The 18,054-nt window shown below is 46.1% G+C and overlaps 1 long non-coding RNA gene across 1 annotated transcript; it reads right to left on the bottom strand.

Annotated features, from left to right (window-relative positions):
• Positions 1-11,776: 11,776 nt before the first annotated feature.
• Positions 11,777-13,769, bottom strand: LOC120680090. Its single transcript, XR_005677461.1, has 5 exons — positions 13,755-13,769; positions 13,265-13,351; positions 12,962-13,161; positions 12,370-12,545; positions 11,777-12,118 (listed from the first exon to the last, which is right to left on the bottom strand). It is a non-coding gene; the product is annotated as an uncharacterized LOC120680090 (long non-coding RNA).
• Positions 13,770-18,054: the final 4,285 nt, after the last annotated feature.

Raw genomic sequence — 18,054 nt, 5'->3', positions numbered from 1 at the left:
GCTCCAAGCCACCATGATCCAAACGAAGCCTTAGATCAGATCTCAGTAGACAACCTGACCCAAGATGCTCCAGTTGATGAAGACGAAGTCACTCGTACAGCCCGCAGGGAAAGGAATCAACACAAAGAAGTGCGCAGGACTCGTGTGGCCGAACGTGCTCATCTCCCGCCACGCAACCTGAACAACAAATTCAACAATGCTGCGGATCCCATCTTCAGAACACCAATCGCCACGATGACAGAAGCAACCCTGCGACTCATGACGATGCCCCAGAATCTTGAGTTGGAACGAGTCATAAATCTCACCAAAAATGTTGTTGAACAACTAGAGAAACAGAACCCCTGTCCTCGCTTCACGGTACGCGATCAAGGGCTACCGCAACAGTAATACCTCTAGCAAGCTGTACCCTCGGAGGCCACTAGCGTCAACAGCAGCAGGAACAGCAGAACCGAAGAAACCAAGAGGATTAGGAAGCTGCGAGTAGACATCTCCCCAGAGGTGGCCAACCACAAGCAAATCAAGCTCGTGGCCCTCAGCCAAACCGCAACAACAACAACCGTGGGAGCAACAGGGAAGAGGTAGCCGATTCCATTGTGGACGCATGGGATATCATCAACGCAAGATGCAGAGCACAACCTGCAGACAAGTCCGACCGCTTCCAAGCCCTGAGCAAGGCTTTCGACAACATCGAGTACCCGAAGGATTTCAAGCCTACAAACATCCAAAAGTACGACGGTAAGCAAGACCCTGCTCAATGGTTACATTTATACTCGACCTCTATTAGTGTTGCAGGGGGAGACACCAACACCAAGGTCCTCTACATCCCGATGGCCCTAGAGCCCGCACCCCTCACGTGGCTCGAAAGCTTGGCGCGTGAGTCAATCTACTCATGGGAGGACCTCAAGAAGGCGTTCGTCGACAACTTCCAAGGGTCGCTACATCGAGTAGCTACTCGTCACGCCCTATCCATGATCAAGCAGGAACAAGGAGAGTCTATTAGATCCTACATCAAGCGCTTCTTCGACACAAGAGCCACCATCCCCAATGTTGCCGACGACGACGTCAACGACTACTTCCAGAGCGGCATCACCGTCCAGTCACTATACCGGGACTTTGGGCGTAATCGGCCCAAAATGGTGGTAGATCTATGTGATATGATGCAGTGCTGGGCAGATGAAGAGGAGCAAGAACGCAGTCGCTTTCCCCGCCGCAACAACAACAACAACAGGAAGCGCCACAATGACCGTGGAGGTCCCAACAACCTGCGGTATCCCATGCATAAGCGTAAGCCTGACGACACTATCGGCACTATAGATCGCACACCGCGTAGTAAGAAGGGAGACAAGCCACAGGACCAGTTTGGCAAGATCCTTCACAACAAAAGATGTCCAATTCACCCCCAAGAGCAACCACTCGATGCCTTCCAGTCAGCATCTGTAACTGCTCCAAAGAAAGAACAAGACAAAGATGATGAAGATGACAAGAAAGACCGTGATGGTTTCCAATAGTAGCAAAATGTCGTCAACGTCATATTTGGAGGAGATTCTAGCTTCTCCAAGCGGAGCTTAGAAGCTCCTACTCAGAGAGATCCTCTCAGTCGAACCAGCAATTCAGAGGCCACTCAAATATAGCGAGGTCCCCATTACCTTCTCCATGGAGGATCAGTGGACCAGCTTCTCTGAACCTAGAAAGTTCCCGCTAGTACTCGATCCAGTCGTTCAGGGCTCCAAGCTTACTCGAGCACTCATCGATGGAGGAAGTGGGCTCAACCTAATCTTTGCAAGCACACTGGTAAAGATGGGCCTCAACTATATGAGTCTGCTTACTCCAAGCAAGGCTCTGTTCTATGGCATCGTCCACGGAAATTCCTCTACTCCAATTGGCTCGGTTACCCTCCCAGTCACATTTGGTACAGAACACAACTTCCTGATAGAGTACATTAAATTCGAAGTAGCCGACTTCGAGTCCTCTTATCATGCTATCTTGGGAAGACCTGCACTAGCCAAGTTCATGGCAGTGCCGCACTATGTCTACCTGCTACTCAAGATGCTAGGCAACACAGGAGTCCTTTCACTATGGGGAGACCTCCTCAAATCCTTCGAGTGCGACAAGGAAGCAATAGATCATGCTCTTACTATCTGGGTTCCTAGCACTGTCAGCGAAATACTTGCCGCTGCTAAAGAACTCTCACTTAAGGAGTCGATGCCTTCCAAGAAGCCAAGCCAACCATCGGTTAAACCAACCAACGGTGTGGGCACCAAGACTATCCAGCTACAAGAGGGAGACGACTCCAAAACAGCCATCATCAGAGCAGGACTGGGTGACAAATAGGAACTCAAGCTCGTCAACTTCCTTAGGGCCAACCGAGACGTATTCGCATGGAAACCAGGGGATATGCCAGGGGTGCCCAAGGAGTTGATCGAGCATGCCTTGAAGGTCGACCCTAAAGCAATACCAAAAAAGAAACGGTTACGACGGTTCTCACCGGACAAGCGAGAAGCCATCAAGAAAGAGCTAGCAAAACTACTCGCAGCTAGGTTCATCAAGGAAGTTTACCACCCTGATTGGTTGGCCAACCCTGTGCTCGTCCAGAAAAAAGAACAACAACGAGTGGAGAATGTGCGTCGACTACACTGATCTAAACAAGCATTGCCCAAAGGATCCTTTCGGGCTATCACGTATTGATCAAGTAATCGACTCGACAGCAGGATGTGTCCTGTTATCCTTCCTCGACTGCTGTAACACCCGGTTTATAAAAGGACATAAACCGAGCAATCATATACATGCCAGGATCAAGTCACACGTATATACAACAGAATGAACAGTATATCACAACACATATCACGTAAAAAGATATATTAAAGCGAGTACGAATGTTATTTATTACAATAATGACAAAATGTCTGGTACAGAGTATGCGGAAGCGTAAAACATAAACGATAACTCTCGTCGAGACATGAGCCACTCAAACGGGACACTCCCAGAATTAAGTTGCATATACCATTAATCAAATTAATTAAAAAGGACCAAGTGTGTTATAGCGTGGCACCTAGCACAACTAACCAAAATGCAACCCAAGGGATATATATTAAAGGATATAAAGTGGCTAGGAAAGCCCTTATAGGCATACAGTATTAAAATGCAGTATGAAATTGTATTAAAAAGTGATAGGTGGTGTTCATGTTATACTTGGATTCCTCAAACTGCTCCTGCTGCTGGTCAAACTGATCTGAAGATGGCTGCTCCGGGTACTGGTACTGGGGCTCCTCAGATGGATCAACATCTACTCACGAACACAAGGCCAAAAACAATACACAACATAAACATACATGCAAACAATGGCATATACTAAGAAACAGTACAACAATACATAAAAACAACAAACAAAACTAACCTAGAACTATTCTACGCATTACAACGATCGCGTGGACATAAAGAACACCTAAAACGGAGCTAGAATGTGAAATCTAGAGCTAAAACAAGATCCAGGGACTAAACTGTAAGAAAAATAGAGCTGCAGGGGGTTCTTGGCAAAAACTAAGGGCTTAAACATAATTAACGGGTAGATCTAGGGTCTAAAGCACAAAAATAGTAGGTCTAGACTGCGGGTTCAAAAACCAGGAAACTCAGGGGGTTCGGTGCAAGAAACGGGGCCAAACTGGAATTATTTTTGAACACTGATGGACTGCGGTTTGATACTGCAAAAGGTTAGGGGCTCTTTAGAAAGATTGCCAGGCGAAGGGGTATGTTTGAATCAGGGCCGTTGGATTGCGATCTGAGGGCTCGGGTTTGATAGGCTTTAGATCTAATTGTGGCCGCTGATTCCGGATCTGGCGGACAAGATAGCTCGGGCGAGCGTGGCGGCGGCACTCGCCCGCCGGCGGCTCTGTCCACGGCGGCGCGGCGGGAGGCTCGCCGGAGTTCGTCGAAATCGACGCTCCGGGGGTCAAATTGAGTAGGGCTTTGTCCTGGGACGGTCAGTGCGATACGTGTAAACCACCTGGGCCAAGAGCAGGGCACGGGGCCTTGGGCATCGGGAATCTGCCGGCGTGCGGCATTTGGGCTGTGCCAGTTCTGGAAAACGGGTGTAAAGGGTATGTGGAGCATGCGCAAGGCACGAGCAACCTAAAACAGGGGTCGCGCAGGGTTGGGGAGCACTGCAAGGCATCCGCCATGGCGGAGCTGCGGCGGCGAGACGCTGGCTGCTAGGTCCGGGTACCTAGGGTGCGCTACGGGCGAAACTAACTAGCGCAAAACCGAGAGAAGGCCAGGCTAGTACTCACCGTGGGTTCGGATTGGGTCGGAGGGGCGTGTAGCTGGGTCGACGTCGAGGTCCTACGGCGAGATCGGCGCGGAGCTCGGTGATAGGGGTGATGCAGTGGTTCTCCGGGCTCCTGGGCTCCACGGGTCGGCTCGTGGTGTCCCTACATAGCCGGTGGGGGTGTCAGCGTGGCCGGAACGGCAACGGCGGCGAGCAATTGCTCGGAGATAGCCTCACCTGTGGCGGTGGAGCTATGGTTGATTCCGGTGAGGTCGTGGCGAAGCCGAGGGCAGCGGCTCGGGGACAGAGGGCTCAGGAAACTTGCTGAGCCCGAGGCGGATCTGCTACGTGGCTTGGCTGGGACTCCGGTGTAGCGGGGCGGTGTGGCCGCGGCGGAGCAGAGGCGCGGCGAGGCAGAGCGGTGCAGAGGCGGCGGCTACGGTTGGAGGCAGGTGCGGGGTGGAGATGGCGTACAGGGGGGCCGTGGGGTGAGATTTAAAGTAGGCGGGCGGGAGCTGGGCGTCCGTGCCGTGGAGTACGCGGGCGAGGATCTCGCCGGGAAGCTCGGCTCCGTTAGCTCGCTGGGGAAGGAAGGGAGGTAGGGGAAAGACGCTGACGAGTGGGCCAGCGGTGGCAGCGTCTGGGGTGACGCGGGCGAGCGCTCCGTCGCGGAAGCGGGCGCTGACACGCTGGCCCGGTCTGTCAGTCGCGCGACGTAGGCTGAGGGAGATGGTGTGGGCTGGGCTAGAAGTGCGAGCTCAGGGTCGCGCGGGAGGGAGCTGGGCCAAGCGGGGCGGTCTGGGCCGGCGTGAGGAAAAAGGAAAGAGAGGAGGAGGGCCGGCTGGGCTAGCTGCTGGGCTGGATTTGGGTCTTCTAATTTCTTTCTCCTTTTCTATTTCTATTTCTAAACAACTCAAACCTATTTGATTTCAAATTCAAATTTGAATTCAACTCTAACACTCAAACAAAAAGAACAATGCACCAGCATGAATGCAACAACAAATGTTAAACTTAGACAAATTTTTAATTACTTGTGGAACAAAAATTAGATTAAATGCAAGTCTAACCATAATAAACCTTAGAAAATTAAACAAAGCCAATAAAATTTATTATTAAATGCTAAAATTTAAATTAGGGTGTTACAACTGCTACTCAGGGTATCATCAGATCGCCCTAAAAGAAGAAGACCAAATCAAGACGACCTTTATCACCCCTTACGGGGCATACGCCTACAAGACCATGTCCTTCGGGTTGAAGAATGCTGGCGCTACTTACCAGCATGTGATACAGCTGTGCTTCTCCGACTAGCTACATCGCAATGTTGAAGCCTATGTTGACGACGTCGTTGTCAAAACGAATACCCAGGATCAATTCATTACTGACCTGGAAGAGACCTTCAACAGCCTCCGAAAATTCCGCTGGAAGCTCAACCCAACCAAGTGCGTCTTTGGTGTACCCTCTGGAAAACTACTCAGATTCATCATCAGTAACCGAGGAAATGAGGCTAATCCAGAGAAGATCAATGCCATCATAGCCTTGGATGCTCCAGCTACCATCAAGGACGTCCAGAAGCTTACAGGCTACATGGCAGCCTTGAATCGATTCTTGTCCAGGCTTGGCGAATGGGGATTACCCTTCTTCAAACTCCTAAAGAGACAAGATAAATTCGAGTGGACTACAGAAGCCGCGGAAGCACTCGAGAACCTTAAGCATCTTCTCCAGTCACCGCCGATTCTAACAGCCCCACTACCCGGTGAGGAATTACTCCTCTACATCGCTGCGACTACCCATGTAGTCAGTACGGCGATAATAGTCGAACGCCCGGAGGAAAGGCCACGCTTGTGACACCCTAGGTGTCTGCACAGTAGTTGTGTATCTATTTTATGCATCATGTGCTTGATTTGCTTGAAAAAGGATCTTTTTGTAAATGTAAAAGTTTATATGTGTAATTATGATTTTATACAAGGTCCTCTTTATAGTTTTATTTGAATAGGATGGGTGATTATAGCTTTTGTGGAGGGTGTTTTTGCAAAATGTAGTGTAATCATTACTTGGCAGCAAAATTTATATTTCAGCCTAGATTTGTTGTGAAATTGCCTTGGAAAAGACAAAAGTCCTTTGAATTCAAAAGCCTTCTATATTTTCAAAAATAGCTCTTTATCCTTTGATCAAATCAATTTTTGCACAACATCAAAGTTGTAGATCTTGAAAAGTGGAACAACTTTCATGTTGGGCACTTTTTTCATTTGATCTTTAGTTTAAAAGTTATTGCTGTTTTACATTTGGGTCCCTGGAATTTCAAAAATTGCAAACTAGTCCTTTCTTCCACCTCCAGCCTGCCTGCCTGCTCTGCTCCTCTGGCCGCCGCGGACAGCCCGCTATGGGCTACCCCTACCCCGACTTCGGGCACCTACTGGTGCGCCATGAGCCGCTCTACCTCCCTAGCCCCTCCACTCTCGCCGCCGACCACCCTAGACGCCGGACCATGGCCGGAGCAGAGCTCCCGAAGGTCAGCCATGGCTGAAGGACCCAATTGCTCTAAATCAAAACTACCAAGGGCCTTTCTGTAATGATTCTAATTCTTTTTCTTGTGAACTTCAAAAATTCCTAGAAATTAGTAGAAAAATCAGAAAAATGCCAAACTAGTTTTGTTGTGCTCCTCTTGGCTAGCTCTACAACTTTAGCAAATGAGTAATTTAATTGTATCTTTTTATTCATAGCTTTGTTATGCTTATTTTATGGAACCTAGCCTTCTTTTGCCATGAGTAGTCTTGTATAAAATTTCTGGATTAAATGCTTGACTTTTGCTTGTTATTTCATGTGTTTGTTTATTTCTAGCATATGCTCTTGTTTAATTTATTAAAGCATGCTTTTATTTATTTCTTTGGGTCTTCTTTTTACCATGAGCTCTTCTAAACACAAGTAGCTTGTGATAATTTTTTGGGAGAATTTTTGCTTTGTTTAGCTTGAATTTTTTATTTATTTCTGAGTTATAAGGATAATACATGTTAGTATTGTTTTTGCTAGAATAAGCTCCATGGTTAGACTTGATTCCTATTCATGATTTTTGGTTTTGAACATTGAATTGATGTTTGATGTTTGAACCCTAGTTGTTGATTTCTTTTGAATTCAAATTATAGATTTGAATTCAACCTACCCCATATTTCTAGAACTACTTTTACTTTCTTAATGTGACTAGTTTTTGTTATCCTATGGAGTTCCTTGTATTTTCTTTTACTCCATAAATGACTGCCCCGTAGAAAATAATGAATGGTTGCTTTCTTGGTTTAAGTGTTCAACTCTTTAGTGAAGGAAAGCTATACTCAAGCACTTCACTAATTTCGGGTATTGCATTGCATATAGAAATAATATCATTAGTCGACGGAACGTACAAATTCATCCAGAGACCAGACGGGGACATTTCTGAAGTACTTCAAGTCAACAATGGGATATTTCTGAAGCTCAAGTCAACATTACGGAAGATAACGAAGACATAAACGTGAACTCGGAGTCCGAGAGTGAACTACATGAAGTCCAACCAACATCGTGGAATTAACTGAAGTTCCGAACTTCGATTCAGAAGAGTTGAAGTCTACTAATTCTTTACACTCTTCTAAAGGCAAGCCCTGGACATAACCTATATTTCAAATTATTACCATTTACTATTATTACTTACTTGTGCATTAACAGTTCTTAGGATTTGAATTGAAACCCTAGATGCATGATCCTAGGAACCTCTGTACTGAACACTAGACCTGAGTTCGAATATTTGCTAAGCTTATAGGACTGGTAAAAGTCGAGTGATTGCCTGTCACTCGCGAGCTCTATAGGAATTGCTTGTTTACTTTCTGTTATCAATATAAGGACGACGGACGGGGTTGTGTTCGATATCATGACCTTATGTGAGACACCGTCTGTGTTGATGAACTTGCTAAGGTCACGGTGTGTGGTAGTGCTGGTTAAGTTTTTGAACGTACTAGTCACATGCCATAAATATGGTACGCGGTAAGCCTAGTAACCGATTGGACCGGGGAGTGGATATACTGACACTCTCTCTTTAGATATAGGTTTTTATGTTTATGTTGATCAACACCACGATATAGGTTTTTATGTTTATGTTGATCAACACCACGACCTTGGAGCCCTGTAGTCGGGGAGAGTGTTCCTATCCACAAGCCGGAATGAAAGGCAAATAGTTGTTTGGGAACGACCCGACGGTGTTCCAAACGTGTGTGTTAGGTCTGCCTGGCCAGGTTAACAAATTCGATTCGAATCGTCTGCTTCCCACAGTTTGGGACTGCTTGATCTCTTTGCCACACAGAGTAATAAGAGAAACATTATTATGATCAATCTTGATGTTTGCTTAAAGTTCTACCATGGTTGAATAGTAGTTGCTTACATAGAATGGTTAATCAACTAGAATCTTGGAAGCTAAAATTTGAAAGTAAGGATCTACTCTTTATTGCTTTTTAGCAAAAGGAAAACCAGAGCCTCACAGAACCTTGCATAGTCTAGTTAGGTGGGCTATGTATACCCGTTGACGGCTAAGTCTTGCTGAGTATTAGAATACTCAGCCTTGCTGTTGAAATCCTTTTTCAGGTATGAGTTTTGAGGACCAGGTCGCTAGTTTGTCTTGGCTCTGCTCCTTGCCTCCTGGCTGGTCCGTAGAGTGGGATACGTCTTGGGCCAGCAATGACCCTAACGAGTGATACCATGCTTGGGCTAGCCTGGTATACTTATGCGACGTGTTGTAGTCGTCGTGTTCTATTTCCGCTGCTTTTCAAACTCTGAACTTATAGTTATGGTTTGTATAACTATTTTACTAAGTTTGGTTTTGTAATAATGTCTTGAACTGGTTTGTAATCACTACTGAGCTTGTGTTGTAAAGCATGTGGTTGTAATATCTCTGGACTCGCCTTCGTGCGGGGTATGCTTGTTGGATCCGAGAACCGGTGGTTGTATCGGGACGTTACCCGACAGACCAAGAATTGTTCCGTTTGAAGTGCGTTTGAGCCGGTGTTGCCTTTATGGTGATGGCCTGCGCACTTGAGCCGGGATAATTCAGGTGGTTCTGCCACAACGCTTACGGCGTTCAGAGACCAGTCTACTTCATCAGCGAAGTACTCTCTGAATCAAAGGTTAGATATCCATCAATTCAGAAACTTGTGTATGGAAATCTAATCACCTCCAGGAAGCTCCGGCATTACTTCGACAAATACAAGATCTCAGTCATAACTGACTTCCCATTGGGGGATATACTCCACAATCGGGATGCCACTGGATGAATCTCAAAGTGGGCAGTTGAATTGGGAGCTTTGGAAATCAACTTCAAGCCAAGAACAGCAATCAAGTCACAGGCACTAGTCGACTTCTTGGCTAAATGGCGGGAAAATCAAATTCCAGCACCCCAGAGCATTCCAGAGCATTGGGTGATGTACTTCGATGGCTCACTCAAGATCGATGGGGGCGGCGCAGGAATTTTGTTCATCTCCCCCAAGGGAGAACAATTGAAGCATATGTTCCAAATCTTGTTCAAGGTCTCCAACAATGAAGCTGAATACGAGGCATTGCTACACGGCCTCCGACTAGCAGTATCTCTCGGCATCAAGCGACTACTTGTCTACGGCGATTCTCTACTCGTCGTTCAATAAGTCAATAAAGAATGGGACGTCAACAAGTATACAATGGACGCATATGTTGCAGAAATCAGAAAGCTTGAAAACAAGTTCTCAGGATTGGAAATCCACCACGTCGATCGCAACAACAACGTGGGAGCTGATGTCCTCTCCAAACTTGGGTCCACTCGAGCAGCTGTTCCACCACGAGTTTTTGTCCATGAACTTCACCACCCATTAGTCAAGGAACAAAGCCAACAAGCCACTAACACGGAGGCCCCGGCCACAGTCAGAGAAGTGCTGATGATTGATTAAGATTGGCGAACTAAGTTTATTGATTTCATCAAGGAATTCAAGCTTCCACCACATGTTGATCCTAAAAGCGCTGAAGCTGCCCGCATCACCAGGCGCAGCAAGGGTTTCGTCCTCGTCGGCGACAACCTATACAAGCGCTCTGCTTCAGGCATCCTCATGAAGTGTGTTACCTTTGAAGAAGGTAAAGACATCCTCCGAGAAATACACGAAGGAGTTTGCGGCAATCACACTGCACCAAGTACACTAGTCGGCAAGGCGTACAGGTAAGGATTCTTCTGGCCAACAGTTATCTCGAACGCAGAAGACCTAGTCAGATGGTGTCCTAGCTGCCAATTCTTTGCCAAGAAGACTCACATCCCAGCACACAACTTGATAACAATCCCTCCATCATGGCCATTCGCCTGTTGGAGTTTGGACATGATCGGACCATTAACCGTTGCTCCAGGTGGATTCAATCATGTGCTGGTAGCAGTCGACAAGTTCACCAAGTGAATCGAGTACAAGCCCATTGTCAAGATCTCATCAGATAGAGAAGTGGACTTCATCTCCGACATTATCCATCGGTTTGGTTTTCCTCACACCATTATTACAGATCTTGGCTCCAACTTCACATCACATTCTTTTTGGGATTTCTGCGACAACTCCTACATCGAGGTCAAATATGCTTCCGTGGCTCATCCTTGGGCAAACGGTCAAGTTGAGCGCATCAATGGTTTAGTACTCGACGGTTTGAAGAAAAGACTCTACGACGCCAACACCAAGAAAGGCGGCAAATGGATTCAAGAACTACCTCATGTAGTCTGGGGGCTGCGAACCCAGCCTAGCAAAGCAACTGGACAATCTCCTTTCTTCCTTACCTATGGGTCAGAGGCTATACTACCCACTGATATCATGTGGAGATCCCCAAGAGTAGAAGCCTATCAAGAAGGAGAAGCAGATGAAGCTCGACAACTAGAGTTAGATTCAGTCGAAGAGGCCAGAGTCAACACCTTAACTCAATCGGCTAGATATCTTCAAGGAGTCAGACGCTATCATGACCGCAACGTCCAGCAAAGATCCTTCAACATTGGAGATCTAGTACTTCGCCGGATTCAGGATGAGACAGGACTGCACAAGTTAAATTCTAGATGGGAAGGTCCCTTCATCGTAACTAAGGTTACAAGACCAGGTTCATACAGAATCACTGATGCAGACAGCAATGAGGTACCGAATTCCTGGAACATTGAGCACTTGTGCAAGTTTTATCCATGATCCAAGTAGACTAGTGGTGTCAGTCAATTTCTTTAATAAAGTGAGGATCCTTATTGACATATCAACTACATTAAAGGCAATCTGACAGCATCACCAGTCTGGGATAAGCTTACATAGTTTTCCATCAGAACAACTACACAAGTCGCATCCTTTCCCTTAAAGGGCACAACCTACTCACCTAGCTCGAGAAGGTGAATGGATACCTTTACTAGTTGTCCATCTTGGCTAACTCGACGGAGTTCATCCTAACAGGTCAACTATGAGGAACTAGTAAGCAAGCCCGTGCTAACGCTACGGCTAAATTACAGACATAAAAAAATTAACACATGATCCATAGTCCAAAATGGTAAATATATATTTCACACAAAGTGTCGATCTCACTTATTAATTGCTGAAATCTGCATAAACCAGATTGACAAAGCTCGATCTAGCCAGCAGTGCTAAACATTAAAGAGTAGACCTTGCTGTCAGTGCTAAACATCACAAAGGAAATATGAAGTGGAATACTATATCTATGCGTGCCCTTATGTATCTTATGGACAGACTGAAAAAAAAATTTAAATACCATGGTTTCATTATAGTTGCAATTGCCACTGCCTAACACCTGATCACAACACTTCCTTTCATCTTAATCTAAGCTAGCTGCATCCAGTCTCCGCACCCTCGGTTCATGCAACTGCGCATTTCCAAAATTAAACAAACATAAGTTGTGACATAAATGAACAAGAATCGAACGTCGTTTCAGGTATATACATAGTTCAATGCCCATGCATTCCAACAGTGATATACATATTCTTTACTGAGAGAGCTAATGGAAAATAACACATTAACACCATACAACCAATCAGCAGCTCCTCAACTCCACATGTAACTTGATCACTTAAACCTTTGTTTGAATGCATGTGAAACCAGTGATCGTGGGATTACCTGGGATGGTGAAATATTGACTCGTAAAAGTTCACTTAGCATAAGAGCCATTGATCTCAAGATGATATCAGTAACAAGTTAAAAGGATCCGCTTTGAACTGCTCTCCTCTGGACGTGATTGCTCTTCTTTGCTTCCTCAGCTGCAGCCTCACCCTCTTGTCCCTGCATTAATGCCCCTGAAAAAAATAAATGATCCGCTGAGGGAACCATCACATCCTCTAGAGTAAAGGAAAAGGAATTTAACTAAAATTATCACTCTTAGTTTTCTGGGAAAGACTACCAAAATACATTCACTGAAAATAATCAACTCTAATATTTTTATATAGAAACCAAAACATGCAAAGAAATGGAGAAACAACCTATTCACATAAAATCTAGTCACCTAAGACAAATCTAGTCACCTAAGATGCAGTGCAATCCAAACTTAGTCACCTAAGATCAAATCTAGTCACCTAAGACAAAAATAAGGGCAAAATTACAATTTCTCTAAAATGCATCTTCATTTCTGATGAGCATGGGCATGTATGCTGAGAAGTTATGAAGCAACACCATAAAAATGTAAAGGATAAAAACAAGTGCACAAGAAACTGACCAATATATGGTAACACAAAATGCCAGGTAATATCATCCAGCAGTCTCAATGCCCCCCCTGCATTTTTACAAAATATCAAATATATGCATGGCTAGGTGTGGGGAAATATTCTTAATAAAGGAATCCCACCAGCTATGTACAATAAGGATAAATTTGAAATGCTCTTTTCATTTTCTTCATTCCTCAGCGAATCCCACCAGCTATGGGCAAGATGCAAAAATTGAATTAGAAACCGGGGGGGATCTAGTCAGTATGTCATAAACATGCAGCACTGTCAAAGGTCAATGAAGTAAATTATCCAACCTTGTAGAGATCTAGTGCGTTCCTGTAATGCTCCAGATATTTTTTGTGCTGTTGCTCTGCTTCACCCATTAAAAAATAAACATAAGCCTGTGACAACAAATGTGAACATTAAAATAGGATATGAATAAATATCAAAAAACATCAAAGCTGATGTTTGGTTTATGTTTTATAAGCATACTATAGGCTCTAAAAATTGATAAGAAAATTTGGGTAAAGTGGATGGTGCTAGAACATATATATTTTTAGTCAGTACTGATGGAAAAGTTTAACTGCTACCCTCCTTTAATAAAGCCTAACAGGTGGATTGCTTCACAGTAATTTGTGTCACCAGTTCAATTTTAATACTATAACCAGGGGAAGCTCGAAATTAAGTCAACAGGTAGAACATCATGTTTCAGAAATTTTATGAGTCATCATATGATCGTAAACTTGGAGCATCACGACATGGTAGGAAGTCTAGTAAAGAGGAAAAAGGGACCATGCCTAGTACCTCACAAGATATTTGATCATCAGAGCATATCCACCATGACTTGTTAACATAACAAGACAAAGAAGAGGTCTTAGGGGTGTCAGAAAAATATTATCATCATTTGATCATGATGTTGGAGCCTAAGGGCACAAAGAGAGTGAAAAAGTTAGAATAATCGGCGCCCAGTACCTCACAACATCTTCATCATCAGTTTGTACCTTGTAAGGTAAGGATTTGGAACAAAACTCTCACACGGAAAAGAAGATGGCAGAACAAAAAGGCAACAACTTAGATGTACAGTTGTACATTTTCATCATAGGCATAAGATGGTACATGAAAGTTGAGATTGACACGAGAAACAGGTAGAACATCATGTTTTAGAAATTTTATGAGTCATCATATGATCGTAAACTTGGAGCATCACGGCATGGTAGGAAGTCGAGTAAAGAGAAAAAAAGGACCATGCCTAGTACCTCACAAGATATTTGATCATCAGAGCATATCCAGTTATCCACCATGTCTTGTTAACATAACAAGACAAAGAACAGGTCTTAGGGGTCTCAGACAAAATTATTAAGAACTCCAGCTATGTGGTTGGTGGCATAGGGACCATAAAGAACTCATCTGACACTTTCGAGAAGAGGTGCAGTAAATTTCCTAATAAAATTTATCCATCTGAACAACTGATCAAGTGCATCCACAAATTTTAATGACCAGAGCCATTGCAAACAATTGCATCACATAGATGACATCAGGCAATCCGTTGCTCTTTTGCAGGAACTTTATCTTTTATATGGTTAACCTGCAAAGATGTCATTCAAAATCTTGTTTCATAAATTAAAAGGTAAGTGGGTCAGAAAGCAGTCCAAAGGCAGCAGCAGAAGAAGCTAGCTCATTACAACTTTTGTATACCTAGCCTATACTGTATTACCTTGCCCCTTTTATTTTTCATTTTCATCTATTATATCAATCAAGAGCATAGTGGAAATTTTAAATACTGTATGGCTGCCCATTTCCTATCAATCCAAACTTCCAAAAGAAGATCTGTGACTGTCTGACTGAAGCCACTGGCTATCTGAATTATTAACGGTTGTATCACTTACAATCCATTTTAAAACAAAAATGTCGTCCTTAAGGTCAACCCTTCAAAGTTCAAATTCAGACAATATTATGTACCCTTGCAGTTTTGTTTCCTCAAACTAACCTTTCCAAAAAAAAGCTTAGAAACTCTTGCATAGTCAATTAGTAATAAACAAAAGGGGTGACTGCAAAAATAAGAGAATTTTGTGAGCAACTACGATCAATGTTACTACATTCTATTTCATACGAGCATATGGCTCGGGCAATTCGTAACAAATGGTCAAAGGGACCAAAGAATACTTACTTGATTGTTTCCCTAAATTATTGCAAAGCCATCATCCAAAAGCCAAGATACAGGAACTCACCCATCACCATACAATCTTCAAAGCATCACACCAGGAAGTCATCCATCTGCAGTGATAGCAGAGACAAACCAACGGAAATTGCAAGAAAACGAGCCCACAAATGATGGAACATCGAAAATATAAGAGAAGCATACGGAGGCCCGCGCGGCCTTGCCCACCAGCGAGGCCACCGGCTTCGTGCCCCGCCCGCAGCAGCCTCGCCCACCAGTGCCGGAGGCGCAGGGCGACAGCCCACGCCGAGGAGCACGCACACGCCGCACGGCCAGAGGCGCAGGGCGGCAGCCCACGCCGGCCGCGGAGCATGCACGCGCGCCGCACGGCCGCACGTCGGCGTAACCGGCGGGCGCAGGAGCCCCGCGCCGTACAGCCGGATGTCGGCGTTCCTGGCGGGCGCAGGAGCCCCTTGAGCCACCCCCGACGGCGGCGTGTCCGGCGGGCGGAGGCCGGCCCTTACAGCGGTGTGGCCGGCCGGCGGCGGGGGACCAAAGGAGGAGGCGGCGTCGGAGTAGATCCACTCTATACCGAGGTCAGAGAAGGCCGCGCCGGCGTGCATCCAACCGACAAGCATGGCGCCGGTGCGGAGGCGGCGCCTAGGGTTAGGGTCGGGAGGAGCTCGAGGGAGGAGGCGTCGCGAGCGTCGACGGGGTGGCCCCCACCCATTTCCCTCGCCGGATCTGGAGGGGGAGGAGGGAAGGAGGCGGCCGAAGGCCGGAGCGGAGGAGGGCGAGGGCGCGGCGGCGGGGAGGGAGAGAGAGAGAGAGGGGGGGCGGACACGAGAGGGAGAGGGAGAGGGAGAGGGGACCCGGGGGGCGTGGGGCCGGCAGGGACGGACGCGCGTGCGGCGGGCTGAAGCGGTGCGTTGAAGCCCGCGGATCCTTAAAACATGGATCGTTGGATGGCGTTGAGGCCCTCCAGACTGAGATCTCGACCCTCAATTTTCATGAAGGCAGTTTTCTGGGGACGAATTTGTGGGTGCACAAAGACCCAGCTCCTCAGCGGGGGCAGATTTACTGGGTGGTCTTAGGAAAGAAAACTCTGTGCCTTATAGGATGGACTCCAGCATTGCTGTCAATGCAAAACTACTCGCTCGCTCGAGTATGTTATGGATACTACTACATTTTGTCCATCTTGGGTAACCCGACGGGGTTCGCCCTAATAGGTCAATCTTAGTAGTTACTCCAGTCTACAAGTTAGACACCTTACTCGCCCCGCTCGAGTAAGTTTTGGATATCTTTCTAGCATTTACGTCTTGGACAACCCGACGGGGTTCGTACCTGTGACATCCTAGGTGTCTGCACAGTAGAACTGCATTTATTTTATGCATCATGTGCTTAATTTGCTTGAACAAGGGTCTTATTTTAAAATATAAGGCTAATTGTGTAAATATGATTTGATGCAAGGTCTTTCCTATAATTTAATCTAAATAGGATGGGCAAATATTGCTTTTATGGAGGGTTTCTTTGTAAAATTTAGTGTAATCATTACATGGCAGGAAATTTTACTTTTTAGTATGAAATTAAGGTGAATTTGCTTTGGAAAAGACAAAAGTCCATTAAATTCAAAATCCTTTCTATATTTTCAAAATAACTCTTTAACCTTTGGTCAAATCAATTTTTGCACAACACCAAAGATGTAGATCTTGAAAATTTGAACAACTTTCATGTTGGGCACTTTTTCATTTGAGCCCTAGTTTAGGAGTTTTTTTTGTTTTACAGTAGGACCCCTAAACTTTTCTGAATTTGCAAACAAGTCTAGCTATCATCTTCCTCCTCTCTGCCTCTCTGCTTCCTCTGTCGCCGGCGCAGAGCAGCGCCGCCCGCCGCCGAGGGAGGGCTGTAGGCCACCTCCTGCTCGCCGTGACCTTCCACGCGTCGTGCCCGGGCTCCTCGCCGCCCTTTTCCCCTCGCGCTGGACTTTCCCCACTCCTGCCACGCAACCCCGAGGCCCCAGTCGGCCGCCATATCGCCAGCGACGTGGCCCGGTTGGTGGAGAGCCCTCTTCTTATCTCTAGCGCGTGCACGAGCACGGCCTCATCCTTCTCCTTCCATTCCGTCCCTCACACCCCAGGTCTCGCGCTCCAGGCACCCCGAGAACCACCGCCCCTCCTCCGCAACTCCGGTGAGCCCGACGCCACCGCGGGTCCGCCCTTCCAGACCTCCTCCGCCACGCCGACCCTGCCTTTAGCACCGCCCGAGCGTCGCGCAGCTCCCAGACCCCTCCACACCTCCATTCCACCGCCGCAGCACGGCCGCCAGCGAGCTGTCCGAGCCGCCGCCGCACCTCGCCGTGGGAAACACCCCAGCCAACCGCCCCAGCCCTCACCAAACCCACCAATCGACGCGCCTTGACCTCCTCGTGCTCCCTAGCCACCTCTAGCTCGCCGCCGGTGAGTCCCCTGGCATGAATGCCGGCCGATTCCCCTCCCTGTCTTCTTCTCAGGCGAGCCAGGGGCCACATTGCAAACTCTTTTTCTTTCTAGGGACCTATCTGCAAGTTTTCAGTTCCTTTCCTTTTGTTTCTAGGCTGAATTTGAAAATTCCTAGGAATTCGTCGAAAAATCATAAAAATACAAATCCAAATGTTTTGGAATCCTTGTTACAAGACCTACAAATTGTGTTACAAACACATCTTCAGTTTTTGTTTGCATGTTAATCCAAGAAAAAGAATAGAATAAATAGGCTTTAACTGTTCTAGGAGTTTTACTCAGTAACTTCATGTGGTTTTTGGCTAGAATGTGTCTTGTAGTGTTACTAGTGCCTGGTAAAAATTTGAACCCTTTTTGACATCTTTAACTAGGTCAAAGTTTCAAGATTCCTAGATCTACTAGATTTGCAAATGTATTTATGATGGTATAAATATTAAGGTTCTGTGTCTGA

This window comes from Panicum virgatum, chromosome 6N (assembly GCF_016808335.1).
Source record: "Panicum virgatum strain AP13 chromosome 6N, P.virgatum_v5, whole genome shotgun sequence".
In the NCBI taxonomy this organism is placed as follows: domain Eukaryota; kingdom Viridiplantae; phylum Streptophyta; class Magnoliopsida; order Poales; family Poaceae; genus Panicum; species Panicum virgatum.
The sequence above is the reverse complement of the archived record's forward strand: the minus strand, read 5'-3'. Positions and strand labels throughout refer to the sequence as shown.